The following is a 19,919-nucleotide window of genomic DNA, read 5'->3' on the forward strand; positions in this document are numbered from 1 at the left end:
TGGGGTGAGATATATATATATATATAGTACACAGGGAGGAGCACACCCTATACAAGTCCAAATGCCCTTGGTGCCGGTCAAAAACAAAAATATAAAAGAGTGCCGCACACACAGGGACTTGATACAAAAGAAAAAGTGTTTTTATTGAAAAAATGCCAACATTTCGAGCACAACCAGTGCTCTTCCTCAGGGACAAACCAACAGACCATATCCCAACACCCACAGTATCAAGTCCCTGTGTGTGCGGCACTCTTTCTATTATATATATATATATATGGTGCATAAAGTACCTGCTATTGTAAAATATAGGGATATTATAATTCATCATGGAAATCCGAGATGACTTCTAATAGCCTCATATTTTACAACAGGGGGCACTTTATTTATTATAATATTCAAGTTTCAGTGAGTCAGGTGATAGAAATTACATCACTAAGCTCCGATTATAACTGATGACATCACTAAGCACCGTTTACAATGATATAATTTACTGTTTGGTCCCATAGGGAAATGACCAAACTGTATATTATATATATACCTTTTGAATGATATCCATAATTACAGTGTTAGAGCACACATGGCTTTGAAATAGAGAACAGTGTGTGTCAGAATATCATTCTCAGTGAATGGCCGAGCGCTGGAATCTGTGCGGCTATATTTAGTCGTGCCATCATCTCTCTAATATAGATTCCTGTCATGGCACTCTCGCTTATTGTTTGGGGGGCACTTTCCAAGCAATCATTTCTGCTAAAATTATGCCACATTGCCATTTACTTAATAGGAACATCTGTATTTCAGGCAAAAAGTAATAGATAGTATCAGTAATCCCTTGGGATGAAGTACAAGGTGCAGTTTTATTACTACAGAGGAAAAGGAAATTATTTTTAAAAATTAGAATTATTTGCTTAAAGTGGAGTCTATAGAAGACGGCCATCCCATTTCGGGATAAGGGATCCCATACCTGTACCTTTAACACCATAGGCATGGTGATGGTATATTTGAGTTATAGTGGTATCTTGAATCTTTGCATTTAATATATAGTATTGATGCTTGGTGCTGCTATGAATGAATATCTATATCAGGGATTCCCAACCCTTTATACCTGTGAGCCACATTTAAATGGAAAAAGTATTGGGGAGCAACACAAGCATGAAAAAGGTTCCTGGGGGTACCAATAAGAGCTATAATTGGCTACTTAATAGCCCCTATGGGGACTGGCAGCCTACAGAAGGCTCTGTTTGGCATTATATTTTATGCAACCAAAACTTGCCCCCAAGCCAGAAATTCAGAAATGAGCCCCTGCTTTGAGGCCACTGGGAGCAACATCCAAGGGGTTGGGGAGCAACATGTTTCCCCTGAGCCACTGGTTGGGGATCACTGATCTATGGCCAGGGCCACACAAGTGACTGAGTAGCCAGTGTGGAACTGTTTGGATCAGGAACAAGCTACCTGCCAAGTGAGAGCCATATCTGTGTGGCTGGGGGCATGCTGGAGTGTGTCAGAAGGAGAAGCCCCCGGTAGGTCAGTACCTGTTATGCCAAGACCTACTGTGCTTTATCTAGCACCTACATACTGATAAGGTAGAAATCACACCAGGTGGTAAAGGTTGGCATCATAGGGATGGTGGTAGTTATCATGCAGGTATCAGGGCAGGTGGCAAAGTGTCAACATTAGTAAGTGTAGGGGGCCGTGGGCAAGGAGTGTGGAGTTAGTGGGCCTCATTTATAAACAATGGGCAAATTTGCACCTGGGCAGTAACCCATAGCAACCAATCACTGGTTAGATTTTTTCAGCCAGCTACAGGTTGGAGACTGAAAGCAATAATCTGATTGGTTGCCATTAACTACTACTCAGGTGCAAATTTGCCCAGAGTTTATACATGAGCCCCAGTGTGTAGTTATGTTCTGATACATCCGTGACCTTGAACTCGCTGGGATGACCATGTAGCGCCTCCTTGTTTGATCTAAGCACGTTTTCCCGGGAGGTGATTTCTTATGGAACTTACAGAATTTATACTAAGAATTGTTTTGATTTGACACTATTTATCCAAATGATCCCTACATAACTGCATGTTTATGAAGAAAAAGTTTGATCATTTAACATATAAATCTAATGGATCCTGTTGTAAATAATCACGTTCAGTACAGCAGATTTCTAACATTTACAGCTTTTCGTGTCAAAATGAAGATTTAAATACAATAAGTGCAGGGTTTGTACTAGGGATGCCCTGAATTCCGGATTTGGTTCGGGATTCGGGCCGAATCCAGGCTTTTTTTTAAGGATTCGGTTTCGCCCGAATCCGAGTTCTACGGGGCAGGGACCTCCATCCTCTTGTGTCTTTGACTCTTATCTTATTGCAACTGTATCTTGTATTTATTTGTATTTATTGTAATACTGTGTATTTATCTATTATTATCTTAATAACCCCCTGTTTGTATTAATGTATTCTATTGTACAGTGCTGCGTACATAAGTAGCACTTTATAAATAAAGATATACATACACACATACATATGTTATTAAGGATTCCGATTCGGTTCGGGATTCGGCCGAATCCTTCAGGGTGGGTTCAAACCCAAAAAAGTGGGTGCATCCCTAGTTTGTACTTGTAGAGTGTAAGCTCTTTTGGGCAGGGCTCCCTTCACCTCCTGTATCGGTTATTGGTTGCTTTATATGTTACTCTGTATGTCCAATGTATGAAACCCACTTATTGTACAGCGCTGCGGGATATGTTGGCGCTTTATAAATAAATGTTAATAATAATAATACATAGGATGTCTGATACGACATGTATTATAGGTCGGTCGCTGTCAGTCAAGTGACCCAGACGGAGAAGCCCAAGGTGGGAGGAATTCACCCGGATGCCTCCCCCCCCCAGCAGCCCAGGCCATAGCCATAGTGTTAAAGCTTCTGTTCACTTCCCCACACACCCCTCCTCCACTCCCACAGCAGCGTGTGTGTCAGGAGAGCTAGCTGCAGCCTGCACAGCACGAGGGAGAGCCCCGCTGCAGCTCTGCATTCACCCAAACCTGCCCCGCACTGCCACCGTCACGTTCATTCAAAGTTGCCTTGTGTCGGAAATACCCCCCCCCCACCAGGGTGCCTATAATGCAGCATCCCATCGACTCGCAGGGACCGTGCCACTGTACGAAGGGGGTGTGTGTGTGTTTCTCTGTCTGTTTATTCTTGACGTCACAGCAGTCCGACAGCAGAACCTTCCACTGAGCCGAGCGCGTGCTCCGAGCACATGGAAACTGATCTACAGCCTTCACGTTGGGGATTTATTTTATCCACGCGCCCCACTTTCCTTTTTTTTCCCCATGGATTATACGATGGCACCTCCGGCCGGGCAACGCGGGCATCTCTGGGTGAGTATCAATCCGTTAGGGTGCGTGCTGATGCTGCCCCACTCATTCTGCAGGTAAAGATGCCAAAACAAGAGCTAGCGGAAGCACATACTGTGGCTTTTCTTACATTTTCCCACCGCCGTCGTTCCTTTGCCTGTGTTTCCCTGGGATTAATTGGAGTGCATCACCGAGAAGCTTATTAACCAAGCTCCATTTATAACCAACCATCCCAAAAAGCTTTATGTTTTCAGCACGGAATCCTGCTAAAATACATAACGTTCCCGACATATAAAAAAAGCTGAATTTTGATTGTAACTTTGTGAGAAAACGACTGCGTATTTTTTCATCCCCGCTCGTAACGATCAGGCTGGGCTTATTCTCCTAAATATAGAAGCCTTTGGTAGAATAAGGTACAAAGTGCTTGTGTATGGATGATTTATACTGCATTCCTGCTCCGTGTAGGCAATCTCTACATACATGTTTATGCTATGGCTGGCTGCCTTGCTAGATAATGAAAGTAAAAAAGAAACAAATCTTTTTACTTGTTTCTACGTACAAATGCATATTATTGTTACTTATATGCTCTCCGGGAGCGAATAACGTTCCATCCGAATTTAGGCCGCACGAGCACATGGTGAAGAGGTAAAGGTGCTTAATACGACCTCGTGTTCCCAGTCTTGGCTCGCAGCTCTCATTTTATGAGCGTGAACACAAGAGAGACCCTGATTTATTCCAAGATTCCGACTCCTGAGCCGTGTATCCGTAAAATACCTGCCTTTCTGACACTTTGTACCTGTGCCATGTGGACGAGCCGATGACTGTTTGTGCACATGTGACTTCCAAACACCCACAATAACAATCAAAGGTTTTGCTTTCTGATGCCGCATCATTTTCATAATGACACTGCGCCGGTTTATGCAACATAAAGAGAAAAAGAAAACACGCACATGTATGTCGCACGCGTGCCAAATTAAAATGGGGGCGATATGTGCCCCCCCTTCCGCCGCCGTACAAATTAAAACCGTATGAGCTGTTTGTTCGACAGCTAGGCTGCTGGGAATGGGACACATCCATCAAGGCTCAGTTATGTAATATGTGCAGCATATGATCCCCTACATCTCCGGCCCCATTGCTACTGGGCCTGGCATCTATTTTCAGACATGGATACTAGTGAGGAGGGTGCAGGGGAAAAAAACACTGTCAGTTCTGCAACTTAGCACGTGCCATTGGGAAAGTTGCTGATATATAACGGATTGTGTCGATCTGGATTTCTTTTTTCTTTCTTACAATGGGGATAAATAATTCGCCGGGCACTGCTTCTCCGCAGGTTTAACTTTGGTGGGACTAGTATGTATTTATTGCATCCAGGTATGACAGTGGGAAATTATTTCTAGCATATCACTTTAAATCTGGGCATAATTATATGTCTCTTGTAAGCCATTTGCATGTACAGGTACGGGACACGTTATCCAGAATGCGCGGGACCTGGGGTTTTCCAGAAAAGGGGTCCGTAATTCGGATCTCCATACTAAAAAATTATTTAAGCAGTAATTAATAGGGATGTTCTGAATCCACTTTTTTGGATTTAGCTGAACCCAGAATCCTTTATAAAGGATATGGCCGAATACCGGAAGAGTTAAATGTTGGAGTGCGTGGCGCGAAAATTTTTTAACTTGCGTTTGTATGTGATATAAAGTGATTTTTCGGATTTGGTTTGGCCAGGAGCATGGATTTGGCCGAATACGATCATACCTTGTACTTGATCTCAACTAAGATTTAATTACCCCTTATTGGGGCAGAACAGCCCTATTGGGTTTATTTAATGGTTAAATGATTCCCTTTTCTCTGTAATAATAAAACAGTACCTGTACTTGATCCCAACTAAGATATAATTACCCCTTATTGGGGCAGAACAGCCCTATTGGGTTTATTTCATGGTTAAATGATTCCCTTTTCTCTGTAATAATAAAACAGTACCTGTACTTGATCCCAACTAAGATATAATTACCCCTTATTGGGGCAGAACAGCCCTATTGGGTTTATTTAATGGTTAAATGATTCCCTTTTCTCTGTAATAATAAAACAGTACCTGTACTTGATCCCAACTAAGATATAATTACCCCTTATTGGGGGCAGAACAGCCCTATTGGGTTTATTTAATGGTTAAATGATTCCCTTTTCTCTGTAATAATAAAACAGTACCTGTACTTGATCCCAACTAAGATATAATTACCCCTTATTGGGGCAGAACAGCCCTATTGGGTTTATTTAATGGTTAAATGATTCCCTTTTCTCTATAATAATAAAACAGTACCTGTACTTGATCCCAACTAAGATATAATTACCCCTTATTGGAGGCAAACCAATCCTATTGGGTTTAATTAATGTTTTATTGTTTTTTTAGTAGACTTAAGGTATGAAGATCCAAATTATGGAAAGACCCCTTATCCGGAATACCCTTGGTCCTGAGCATTCTGGATAATGAGTCCTATACCTGTACCTGTTTCTGGATAATAGGTCCCATACCTGTATATATAGATAGATGGACTATGTAGATAGATATAGTAGCTGAGGTACCCAGCGTTTCCCTAGAGATTTATGTTACACCTTTTGTTGGATTGGTACATTGGCCTTTAACCAGTATTGGCTGGTAATGGGGTTTGCAGGCAATTAGTCTGCATACATTTTGACAGCAACCTAATACTGTGGAGTAGGGCAATCTCATTGGTCAGAATTTAGGCATGTGATTTTGAAGTAATCCGATGGCAGGGTCAAACTGCACATCTCTGAACACTTCTAGGTATATGCTATCTCTTTTGTCAAAGTGCTGAGTAGTTTTCTTATAATATGGAATGCCGCAATCTCATTGGTCAGATAGATTTTGGAGTAAACTGAAGGCACATTAAAACTCAGCAGCTTTGAACAACCTTAAATTGGCCATATATTGGCCGATCTGGTAGTCTCTCTAACTGAATGTCCACAGGCTGGAAGGTGTTTGTACAAGGGGACACTTATGGCAAATGTTCTATTTTTATAATTTTTTGTGCTGTCTGCAAGAACAGTCTGAACAGCAGGAAGTGAAGAGGAGCTTGACTTCCTCATTGGTCAATTCACCATGCATTGGCACGCTACTGATGACTGATGACATTTTCAAACCTGCCTGATCAATAAACTGGTATATTTAGTACATGGATACTGGGCAACTTTGACAGGCCACCATACACTCACAGATGCATGTATGGCCAGATTTAGGGGGTTATGTAATAAAAGGCACTAAGTTTGCCCAGGAGCAGTAACCCATAGCAACCAATCAGCAGTTAGTATTTATTAGTCACCTTACTGGTTTACTAGTCATCTTATTGGTTGCTATGGGTTATTACTTCTAGGTAAACGTAGTGCCTTTTATTACGCATGGGGGTATGAAGAGTTTTTCCTTTGCCACAGTATGATTGGCCAGTTGAGCAGGTGTGTGATTTTGAGGTAAACACATGGCACCCATGGGGACCTCTATTTACTGTGTCCTTACCTACAGTGTCCTGCTGGGTAGCTCTTCAAAATGGCGTGGTGTGATCTGATTGGTGAGATGGGAAGCATGTATTGTTGAGATAAAGGGATTTTAGAATTAATCTCATCATCTGCAAAGACCCACACGTAAAGGTATCGGACCCCTTATCCAGGAACCCATTATCCAGAAAGTTCCGAATTACGAAAAGGCCACCTCCCATAGACTCCATTATAAGCAAATAATTCTAATTTTTCAACATAATTTCCTTTTTCTCTGTAATAATAAAACAGGTATGGGACACGTTATCCAGAATGCAAGGGACCTGGGGTTTTCCGGATAAGGGGTCCGTAATTCGGATCTCCATACCTTAAGTCTACTAAAAAATTATTTAAGCAGTAATTAATAGGGATGTTCTGAATCCACTTTTTTGGATTTAGCTGAACCCAGAATCCTTTGTAAAGGATATGGCTGAATACAGGAAGAGTTAAATCTTGGAGTGCGTGGCGCGAAAAATTTTCAACTTACATCTGTATGTGACATAAAGTCACATGATTTTTCAGATTCGGTTCGGCCAGGAGCATGGATTTGGCTGAATACGGTCATACCTTGTACTTGTTCCAACTAAGATATAATTACCCCTTATTGGGGGCAGAACAGCCCTATTGGGTTTATTTAATGGTTAAATGATTCCCTTTTCTCTGTAATAATAAAACAGTACCTGTACTTGATCCCAACTAAGATATAATTACCCCTTATTGGGGGCAGAACAGCCCTATTGGGTTTATTTCATGGTTAAATGATTCCCTTTTCTCTGTAATAATAAAACAGTACCTGTACTTGATCCCAACTAAGATATAATTACCCCTTATTGGGGCAGAACAGTCCTATTGGGTTTATTTAATGGTTAAACGATTCCCTTTTCTCTGTAATAATAAAACAGTACCTGTACTTGATCCCAACTTAGATATAATTAATCCTTATTGGAGCCAAAACAATCCTATTGGGTTTAATTACTTTTTAAATAATTTTTTTAGTAGACTTAAGGTATGAGATCTGAATTACAGAAAACCTCAGGTCCCAAGCATTCTGGATAATGGGTCCCATACCTGTACATGCTTTGTTGCATTTGGCCTTTCCCTATGGAATTCTGAAACGTAATCAGATTGAGGGGCCGGGACCAAAGGTTTGCTAACCAAAAGTAGTTATTTGTTGCATTCTGTGTCCAAATGAATGATTTGTGATAATATGAAATAAGACAAGACAGGGCACAGAGAGATAAAGGGCCATTTCATGCTGAGGCCTGATTGCTTCAAACCAGATGTACCTATGGCCATCCCCGTGGATGGGAGGGTAGTCCCCGAGATGTCTTCATACATTCAGTCATAATGTGTCTCAACGAATGAAGAACGCATTGGATCTCTTATCCAGAAACCCAATATCCTGAAAGCTCTGTATAACAGGAAGGCCATCTCCCACAGAGTCCATTTGAAGCAAATAATTCTAGTTTATAAAATCGATTTCCTTTTTCTCTGTAATAGTAAAACAGTACCTTGATGGGAACTAAGCTGCATTGGTAGAATTAAGGTATGGTGATTCAAATTATGGTAAAAAAATAAAAAATTATCTGGGTTAGGGAAATAATGTTAAAGGCGAATGTACTGTACATACCTGCTGGGCATGGAGTGTGCACAGGGTTCTGAGTAAAGTTATTATTCTGTTATAGATCATTTTGCTAGTAAATGTCTCCTTTCTGCCATTTTGTTCCAGTGAAATTATATTTATGATGGTTATGTCCTGCTAATATCGATGCGGTCGGTGCTGGCGAGTATTGTGTATTTATTGTACTGAGAGAAAAACTGGAGCTGCAGTTATTTGTGTGTGTGATTATGTATGGCTGCCTTACAGTCAGCAGCATTAGGGATGCACCAAATCCCTTTGGTTTGGGATTCACTGGATCCTTACAGCAGTGATCCCCAACCAGTGGCTCAGGGGCAACATGTTGCTCCCCAACCCCTTGGATGTTGCTCTCAGTGCCCCCAAACCAGGGAGTTATGTTTGAATTCCTGACTTGGGGGCAAGTTTTGGTTGAATAAAAACAAGATTTCCTACCAAATAAAGCCCCTGTAAGCTGATAGGGTGCATAGAGGCTGCCTAATAGCCAATCACAGCCCTTATTTGGCTCCTTCATTAACTTTTATGGTGCTTGTGTTGCTCCCCAAGTCTTTTTACATTTGACCGTGGCTCACGAGTAAGAAAGTTTGGGGCCACCTGCCTTACAGAATGGATCAGTTTGGCAGAACCCTAAAGGTAAGAACCTACGGAACGAGTAACCACTCTGAAAGGCTTTCCACCGCCAACAATAGAAGTCACAGGTGGAAAGCCCTTTGCTTCTGACTTCGCTTCTGTAATCCAAAGTAGTGCAAAGTTTCCTCCTGCAGGCAACTTAGAGCGACTTTTCACGCGACTTCTATTGTTCCCGGTCAACACCAATTTCGGAGCGGTTACTCGCCCGCCATAGCAGAGATCTATCGTGGGCGAGTAACTTGCTCTGTGGGCTCTTAATCTAAAAGCTAAGAGACTTTAAAGGTCAAGAAAACTGAAAGTGGCTATTTTTTTTAATGTCAAATTTGAGTTTGGATTTGGTTCCGAGGTCGCTAGCGCCATTGCCAGTACACCTGAACCTTCTGTGCGTGGCTCTCTTCTGTAAATCTAGGTAATAAACCCTACAGCAGGGGTGGCCAGACTTTTTTCGTCCGCGATCGACCGTTTCATCAGAAATCCATGGGGGATCGACTGGTGGAACGCGATCAAAGTATTTGCCACCCCTGCCCTACGGTGTAGCAGCAGCTGTGACCTTCTGCAACTGGGGCAAGTATTGTACACTCCACCTTATGGGGCCCATATACAAAAGGTCAGCACACAGCCCATCACTAAATGGCGGCTCAAGGGAAAGGATGTAAAAGGGCAATATTTACTGATATATATATTCCAGTTTGGGGAGATTCTTTAATAGGTCACTTAACATAATATAAACTGTCTGTTGGTTACATATTCATTCTGGGGGTATAGTTTCCCTTTAACACATATTTTCCTCATCACATTGCAATGTAAGGAAGGTGAAGGGGAGTGGGAGAATTAGCTGACTCTGTAAGGGATTGGCCACCCACCCAAGTCTTATCTCTCGTAGTTTGCACACTACTTAAGAACAAATATTGGATTTAGGGTTCCGGCCATTTAAATCTGAAATATCCACAACTGGCTTTTCTGTTGGCCATACAATGGTTTCACCCAGCAGAAAGCTTTGTAATTGCTTTTGTTAAAGCGTGTGTACTATGGACTTATTAGCCCACACCGGCATAGCGATGCTATCTGCCCTGCCTCATTGTAGTACTTGAATTACTCACTCCTTAGTGGTCCCACTGACCTGTCTGACCCAGAGAGTTACGAATGTATACACATAGCTATAAATCTGTTTGTTGTACTTCTTAGGGACTTTCCTGCCCTTGTACCAACACATTATCCACCTGCCCTTTCTGCTCTCTGTCTTGTTAAACTGCCTAATGTACAGACGGCAGAAACTCCCATCCAGCGCAGCTACCACTCCCATCATCCTTAGCGTGCAAGATGTAGGAGTCAAGAGGTTTTTGGATTTTCTTTTTTTTTTTTTTAAATTCTATTTTTATTGATTTTGTTATAAACAAGGGGTATTATAGAAAGAGGGAAGGAAGAAAAGTGAGGAGGGGGGGAAGTAGGGGATGGAGAGTGTGTTATGGTGTTTAAGGGCTCTGGCTTGTCGCATGCGTTTTTCCACCCCGGCGATTTGGCAACAAGTCGCCACGACAATACACACAAAGAGATTTCATGTATGTATGTATGTATGTATGTATATCTTTATTTATAAAGCGCTACTTATGTACGCAGCGCTGTACAGTAGAATACATTAATACAAACAGGGGGTTAAAGATAATGGATAAATACAGAGTACAACAATAAATACAAATAAATACAAGGTGCAGTTGCAATAAGAGTCAGAAACACAAGATGAAGGAGGTCCCTGCCCCATAGAGCTTACAATCTATATGGGAGGGGTAACTAACAGACACAAATGGGCAAATGTAGGTGCTGTAGGTCACAGTGGGTGACCTTACTCATACGAGTTGAGCTCCAGGCGATCTGCTACCCATGGTACCACTCAACAGTTACCCCTCCCACATGTTTACTCAAGTTGCTCAGAAAAGGGTCTGTGTGCGATTTGAAACAGCAGGCGACTTGAAGTAGTCTTTCGTATGTTTTGACGCTGGCGATTTCCATTGGTTTAGCATTGGCGTCTTGTCGCCAAATCGCTCTTTTAAAAATCGCCGGCGACAAATCTCCTCGTGTGCCAGAGCCCTTAGACAGCAGTTGCTGGAGACTCCAGCCACAGGTTCCAAATCTTCTCAAACTTTAGTGGGCATCCTCTGGCTAAGTAAGTTAACCTGTAGAGTTTCAATTGAGAGTTTATTAGCTTTATCCATTTATTTAAAGTAGAAGGTAGGTTGTGCATAAAAAAGAGAGCCCTCATAAGTGATCTGGAGGGGTCTTGGGTAATAGGGAGTCCACCAGGCCCAACAGGCATGTGATTGGGTTTAGAACTTATTTAATAAATATTTAGCACTTTCTAGACTAGGGATCCCCAACCTTTCTTACTCGTGAGCCACAGTCAAATGTAAAAAGACTTGGGGAGCAACACAAGCACCATAAAAGTTCATGGAGGAGCCAAATAAGGGCTGTGATTGGCTATTAGGGGCCTCTATGCACCCTATCAGCTTACAGGGGGCTTTATTTGGTAGCAACTTTAGGTAAGGAGAGTTCGTCTGCTATGAAGCACATGACTTGTTGCCAGAATCTTCAGATATCTGGGCAGTTCCAAAGTAAGTGAATGAAATCAGCGTCAGGTTCATTGCAGCGAAGGCATCGGGAGTGTTCCAAGCGACCCATCTGGTGTAGTTTCTTAGGTGTTAAGTAGGTTTGGTGTATAATTTTGAATTGAATTAATTTGTCTCTTGTACTTATTAATGGGGAATAGAGATTATCCACCACCTCTTGGTTCTTGGATTTTTAATGCTGTTTTTTTGTGCGACAGTTTTGGTGCAAGAAGTCGAAAAATTCAGACTTCTTTTTCCTGCTTAGATGTCCGACATTTGTGGAAATGAGTTTATTTGATTTTTTTTTTTATTTGAGTTTTAGTAAACTTACCCCTTAATCTCTAGAACAGTAATCCTAAACCAGTGGCCCAGGGGCAACATGTTGCTCCCCAACCCCTTGGGTGTTGCTCTCAGTGCCCCCAAACCAGTTATTTTTGAATTCCTGACTTGGGGGCAAGTTTTGGTTGAATAAAAACAAGATTTCCTACCAAATAAAGCCCCCTGTAAGCTGATAGGGTGCATAGAGGCCCCTAATAGCCAATCACAGCCCTTATTTGGCTCCTCCATGAACTTTTATGGTGCTTGTGTTGCTCCCCAACCCCTTGGGTGTTGCTCTCAGTGCCCCCAAACCAGGTAGTTGTGTTTAAATTCCTGACTTGGGGGCAAGTTTTGGTTGAATAAAAACAAGATTTCCTACCAAATAAAGCCCCTGTAAGCTGATAGGGTGCATAGAGGCCTAATAGCCAATCACAGCCCTTATTTGGCTCCTCCATGAACTTTTATGGTGCTTGTGTTGCTCTCCGAGTCTTTTTATATTTGACTGTGGCTCCCGAGTAAGAAAGGTTGGGGACCCCTGGTCTAGAAAGTGTTAAATAATTAATAAATAATGATAAATAAAGAGCCACGGTGACATTATTTAGGTGACTACATTTGCCAACATGCATACATTCCTTTTCCCAAAATATATTGATATGAAAATCTGTCGGACGGGGAAAAAAAAAGAGAAAAACAAATTCAATGATAAATGGAAAAAAAAACATCTGGAAAAATATTAGTTTTATTTGAATTTCATTGGAAAACCCAATTGGACCTTTAGGAATTCTACCCTATAAGGTTTATTTCATTTGAAAACTTTTATTAGTCTGAAAGTTCTGTGCCAAAAATAAAAATAAAAACAGCATTTTTAAAAATTTTTCTTAAAAATAAACATCAAAAGTAGAAAACATTAGGTCCTTTAAATGATATCAGTTTAAATGTCACCCTCCTTATAACGCCACCCTCTTTCTCCCGTTTGTCCTCTGCTTCAAGTAAGCAATGGAGAGCATTTTATAAGCAAAGTACAAATGGCGCTCATATATTAAAGTTTGTTTGGACACGTCTGTGTTTTTCTAGCTATCTAAGGACAAGAACCTTGTCTTTATTTAAACAAAGCAAAAACACTATTCAGAGATTGAGCAGTTACACTTTTAAGGAAATAGGGTCATTAGGGTGATAATGATGCACAGCAGGCATTTTTGAGACCTTCATCTTACAGGTATGGGATCTGTTATCCGGAAACCTGTTACGGGAAGGCCATCCCCCATAGACTCCATTATAAGCAAATAATTCTAATTTTTAAAAATGATTCCCTTTTTCTCTGTAATAATAAAACAGTACCTGTACTTGATCCCAACTAAGATATAATTACCCCTTATTGGGGCAGAACAGCCCTATTGGGTTTATTTCATGGTTAAATGATTCCCTTTTCTCTGTAATAATAAAACAGTACCTGTACTTGATCCCAACTAAGATATAATTACCCTTTATTGGGGGCAGAACAGCCCTATTGGGTTTATTTAATGGTTAAATGATTCCCTTTTCTCTGTAATAATAAAACAGTACCTGTACTTGATCCCAACTAAGATATAATTACCCCTTATTGGGGCAGAACAGTCCTATTGGGTTTATTTAATGGTTAAATGATTCCCTTTTCTCTGTAATAATAAAACAGTACCTGTACTTGATCCCAACTAAGATATAATTACCCCTTATTGGGGCAGAACAGCCCTATTGGGTTTATTTAATGGTTAAATGATTCTCTTTTCTCTGTAATAATAAAACAGTACCTGTACTTGATCCCAACTAAGATATAATTACCCCTTATTGGGGGCAGAACAGCCCTATTGGGTTTATTTAATGGTTAAATGATTCCCTTTTCTCTGTAATAATAAAACAGTACCTGTACTTGATCCCAACTAAGATATAATTACCCCTTATTGGGGGCAGAACAGCCCTATTGGGTTTATTTAATGGTTAAATGATTCCCTTTTCTCTGTAATAATAAAACAGTACCTGTACTTGATCCCAACTAAGATATAATTACCCCTTATTGGGGCAGAACAGCCCTATTGGGTTTATTTAATGGTTAAATCATTCCATTTTCTCTGTAATAATAAAACATATCTTTTTCTATAAATCTTTTTTGTTTTTCACAAAGTCCCTATGTGTGCGGTACTCTGTCTATCTATTGAATTTTCTTTGACCAGCACCGAGGGCAGTTGCCTCTACTTGAAGGGTGTGCTCTTTTCTGTTTCTTTATATATATATATATATATATATATATATATATATATAGCCAGAGCACACCTAGTTCATGGCCTGTATGAGCAGCAAAGGTGCCTCTTCTTTTATCGCAGCTAAGTGTTACAGCAAGTCATATGGAATCCGACATTCCATTCTTGATATTTTTGGCATCTCCACATAGTACGTGTGTATTTTATGGGTTGGTTTAGAGAGGAAACTATTCCAAGCTTGCTTTTTCAAACAGCAGTCTCAACCAACATATTTCATACAAACGTTAAAAGAAAGTAATTGCTTTTTGGGTTTAAACCTGCAACACTTGGAACCTTTAAACGCTGAAGCCGTAGAAACAGCGAGCACATTGAGTATGGCTGCGCGCCAAGGGAAGAATCCTATGTGCCCTCACTGCTTCACTGCTCCCTTTTACTGGGCAGGCAGGCCGGGAAAGCTCTAGAAGAATTCTCATCAAAGGTCTTCATGTCATCCAGAACTAATTTATACAGTAATTCTAGAACTCTCCCGAGAAGTCTTCCACACATGTGATTGACCCCATTTTTCTGCTGTCCTTATACGTAATGCCCATCATACAGTTTCATTCTTCTTTCTGTAATTTCAGTTATTCTTATACTTTTAAAAGCCCATAATAAAAAAGTAGATTTTTTTCTTATACAGGTATAGGTCCCGTTATCTGAAATGCTTGGGACCAAGGGTTTTTCCAGATAAGGGGTCTTTCCGTAATTTGGATCTCCTTACCTTAAGTCTACTAAAAAATCAATAAACCATTAAACCCAATAGGATTGTTTTGCATCCAATAAGGGGTAATTATATCTTAGTTGGGATCAAGTACAGGTACTGTTTTATTATTACAGAGAAAAGGGAATAATTTAACCATGAAATAAACCCAATAGGGCTGTTCTGCCCCCAATAAGGGGTAATTATATCTTAGTTGGGATCAAGTACACGTACTGTTTTATTATTACAGAGAAAAGGGAATCATTTAACCATTAAATAAACCCAATAGGGCTGTTCTGCCCCAATAAGGGGTAATTATATCTTAGTTGGGATCAAGTACAGGTACTGTTTTATTATTACAGAGAAAAGGGAATCATTTAACCATTAAATAAACCCAATAGGGCTGTTCTGCCCCCAATAAGGGGTAATTATATCTTAGTTGGGATCAAGTACAGGTACTGTTTTATTATTACAGAGAAAAGGGAATCATTTAACCATGAAATAAACCCAATAGGGCTGTTCTGCCCCCAATAAGGGGTAATTATATCTTAGTTGGGATCAAGTACACGTACTGTTTTATTATTACAGAGAAAAGGGAATCATTTAACCATTAAATAAACCCAATAGGGCTGTTCTGCCCCAATAAGGGGTAATTATATCTTAGTTGGGATCAAGTACAGGTACTGTTTTATTATTACAGAGAAAAGGGAATCATTTAACCATTAAATAAACCCAATAGGGCTGTTCTGCCCCCAATAAGGGGTAATTATATCTTAGTTGGGATCAAGTACAGGTACTGTTTTATTATTAAAGAGAAAAGGGAATCATTTAACCATTAAATAAACCCAATAGGGCTGTTCTGCCCCCAATAAGGGGTAATTATATCTTAGTTGGGATCAAGTACAGGTACTGTTTTATTATTAAAGAGAAAAGGGAATCATTTAACCATTAAATAAACCCAATAGGGCTGTTCTGCCCCCAATAAGGGGTAATTATATCTTAGTTGGGATCAAGTACAGGTACTGTTTTATTATTACAGAGAAAAGGGAATCATTTAACCATTAAATAAACCCAATAGGGCTGTTCTGCCCCAATAAGGGGTAATTATATCTTAGTTGGGATCAAGTACAGGTACTGTTTTATTATTACAGAGAAAAGGGAATCATTTAACCATTAAATAAACCCAATAGGGCTGTTCTGCCCCCAATAAGGGGTAATTATATCTTAGTTGGGATCAAGTACAGGTACTGTTTTATTATTACAGAGAAAAGGGAATCATTTAACCATGAAATAAACCCAATAGGGCTGTTCTGCCCCAATAAGGGGTAATTATATCTTAGTTGGGATCAAGTACAGGTACTGTTTTATTATTACAGAGAAAAAGGTAATCATTTTTTAAAAAATGAATTATTTGATTAAAATGGAGTCTAAGTAGATGGCCTTTCAGTAATTTGGAACTTTCTGGATAATGGGTTTCCGGATAAGGGGTCCAATACCTGTATTATTATTGTTACTTTTTAGTACTAATCTTTCCATACTGTCCCTCTCTTACTCATACCCCAGTCTCATTCAAACCACTGCCTGGTTGCTAAGGTAAACAAGTCCCCAGCAACCTGATAGAGGCCAGAATTCCATAGAAAAGAAAACCAATTTGAATTTGTCTTAGAATATCAATGATGCAGCTATGTCACCTACTACAATTTGAACAGTGCTGTTTGTAGCAGCGACCATAACATTCACTTGTTGGTGTTTCCCATTGACATCAGTGGGCAGCTCCACCTCCATGAAGGACCATGGACAGCAGCCTACAGTGCCTCCCACTGATCAAGTCAAGGGGAAGCAACTACTAACAAATAGCAGCTATTTTGACCACTGATGTCTTTGAGAAGTAGGAACATTTGACAACTACAGGTGGAGTCTGAGTAGAATTGGGGTAAAAAAAACCAAGCCACAGGGAGTATTGGATCTTCTGACCAGTGAAACTGGTTGTTAGACTTATTTAGGTCCAACATTTAAGAAGAACTATTCAGTCACAGTTCCAAAGAGCGTTCAAGCCAAGTTGGGCTTTCAGGACTGTTTATGAATTTAAACAGGAGTTTTCCCTAAATGTAACCCTAACTGCCCATTAGGCTTGGCTCATCCACCAAGTCTCTGTGCCGCCCTATCTTTGCGTTAGTAAGAAGTCAAAATTTCCACATTAGCGACTGCATGAATAAAAGAGGCCTCTGCCATTTCCGTCCTGTGTATTTGCTGAAAAAGAGCATCGTTAAAGTCGGACTTTAGGCCAGGAGGCATTTTGGGTTATTGCGAGGGATAATGTACCCATTTATGGGGAAATTCTAATAGTCAGAAATGTACAGCATGGAGCCAAATATATAACTTTCCCTGTGAAGCTGGGTTTAATATAAATAAAATGACATTCATTTCCTGTCTGCAACATACTTTGTGAAAATGGCCGGGCTCTTTTTAAAAGGGGCCTTTTGTCTCTTATCTAACTTTGCTGCAGCACAGAGAACATATACAATGGCCGCACTGTTTTAAAGGGACATTGTACATTGTGGTCTCAGCTGAGCAGTGGGTGCCCCCTTCTTAGTGACAGGCAGTTCTTCGGGAAATAACTGAAACGCTCTTTACTATCGGTGAGCCATCTTTCAAACCGTGAATCCCGAAACCGTGAAATTGAGCCGCTTCGGTGCGTAACGCCGCAAATTCTGTTGAAATCTTTTCTACACGTACAATGAAATTGCCAGCACAGAAGCTACAAATTGCCATTAGGCCAGTTCCAGCTGAAGGATAGAAAATGCCATGAAGCTTGTCTGATTCACAGCACAAACTTCCCTTCTGCGCCTTACGGGCATATTAGCGTTTCTATGGGGACGGCATGCCTGGCGTCAATGCAGAAGCGTCCGAAAAAGCTTGAGATTGTACAGGCTGTATTGTATTCGTATAGTCATACATCTGCTTATTAAGGGGCAGCAGCTCCGTGAATGAATGGCGTATTGCGTAGGATCTTGATGTAAGCGGGAAGGATTCCTTCGGAAAATATTTATTGACGCTTGACGCTGTACCGTCATTAAACTGAGTATTCATGATGAATGAGTAAATACTTCTCTGACTCTGAAAGGCTCTTATATTTGGGTAGAGATGTTTATAAGACTCACAAGATGCTCTTTTTTGCAGATAAGGAGCACAAGTGGTTACTCGTCTGTAGCCCCACTCATCTATTGTAATCAGTCATCTGCCCCCAGATTGGGAATGCTAAAGCCCAGGTACTGGAGGCTGTGACACACAGATAACTATGTTGCTTATCAGTCTTCCTCTCGGACTGAGATAGAATAAGACAAATTGCTGATCTAGACATGGGAGACATTAAAGCCCCTCATTAAAGTTCCGTTCCCAGAAGATCCAAAGAGTCTTCCACAGAGGAGCAGATATTGGTAAGGCGTTAAGGTGGCCATACACGGGCCATATCGGGACATTGTAGCTCCCGATATCGGTCCCTTGGACTGATTCGTCAGCTTATCGGCCCATGTAGGGGCAGGAACAAGGGGCATGCCCGACCAATATCTGGCCTGAAATCAGCCAGATATCGATCGGGCAGGTTAAAAGATTTAGTCAGATCGGGGACCGCATCGGTTCGTTGATGCGGTCCCTGAATTAATTGCCCCATTGCTGCCATTATAATTCGAATTAGCCCACATTTTCCCCGATATCACCCACCCGTAGGTGGGGATATCGGGAGAAGATCCGCTCGCTTGGCGAGCTCGCCAAGTGAGCGGATCTTCACGTGTATGGGGACCTTTAGGACAGTAGGTAAAATATAAAAAGATCTGAATGAATGGAAAAAAATATGTATGTGATGTTGTAGGACTTGTGCAATAATCTAGAGCAGGGCTGCCCAGCTGGAGGCCCGCAGGCCAGATGTGGCCCATCAAAGGATATTTATGGCCCCCCAGCCTGCTTAAAGGTTCCTTACACTTCAGTGTATGACATTATAATTTTTATTTAATCTAGCCCTCCAGCATGCTATAAGAGAAATAATGGGTCCACTACATTTAATTAATTGCACAGCACTGGTCTAGAGATCTGTACGCCATAAGTTATAAAGGTGGCCATACATGGGCCAATTCTAGCTGCCGATATGGGTCCCTTAGACCGACTTGGCAGCTTATCGGCCCGTGTATGGGGCACTAACGACGGGCCTGTAAAAGTTTAGTCGGATCGGGGGCCGCATCAGCTTGTTGATGTGGTCCCCGAACCGACTGCACCTATACCTGTTGTTCTAATTCAATCTTTGGCCAACGACCGAATTAGCCTGAATTAGCCCAATATCGTCCAGGTGGGGATATTGGGAGAAGATCCAAGCTAAGTAAGTGGATCTTAGCATGTATTCAGCAGGTGTATGCCCTACCAGATAGGAGGAATAAAAGAGGGTCCTGGCATCACTAGGCTAATGCTCAGATTGACTGCAAGTTTATCTAGACCTGCAAATTTTCTGATTGGGTGCAACTTGGTTTAAGCACTGCCCTCCTTAAACCGATTACACCAAAAAAATAGATAAAATGAGGCCCATCATTTTCTCTCTCAATAGTCTTAATCAGAGCCCAAGGCTGTGTATGCTCCAGAGGAGCCCATAAGTGCTAGTGGCCCTACCGGTTCTGAAAGACTTGGTGCATGCTACATACTGCTTCTTTGTTGCAGTGACTGTGTAGTTATAGCAGCAAAGTAGCCGTATGTAGCGCGCATTTGTGGCATCCTTCTGCAATACAGGTGAGGAGCAGTCGGAACTTTCTATCGGTGCCGTTTGTAGAAACTTGAGGATTCTGCACAAAGCCGAACAGCTGGAGGCAGAACTGTAATGCCATTAAGCAGA

General features: G+C 41.1%; 1 long non-coding RNA gene across 3 annotated transcripts in view; it reads left to right on the plus strand.

Annotated features, from left to right (window-relative positions):
* Positions 1 to 2,935: 2,935 nt before the first annotated feature.
* Positions 2,936 to 19,919, plus strand: part of LOC100487686 — a 157,021-nt gene continuing 140,037 nt past the window's right edge. For all 3 annotated transcript variants that reach the window (XR_004223225.1, XR_004223224.1, XR_001924805.2), the window contains exon 1: positions 2,936 to 3,367. This is a non-coding gene — a long non-coding RNA (uncharacterized LOC100487686). The remainder of the gene's footprint in view (positions 3,368 to 19,919) is intronic.

Source organism: Xenopus tropicalis, chromosome 6 (genome assembly GCF_000004195.4).
Source record: "Xenopus tropicalis strain Nigerian chromosome 6, UCB_Xtro_10.0, whole genome shotgun sequence".
NCBI classification, from domain to species: domain Eukaryota; kingdom Metazoa; phylum Chordata; class Amphibia; order Anura; family Pipidae; genus Xenopus; species Xenopus tropicalis.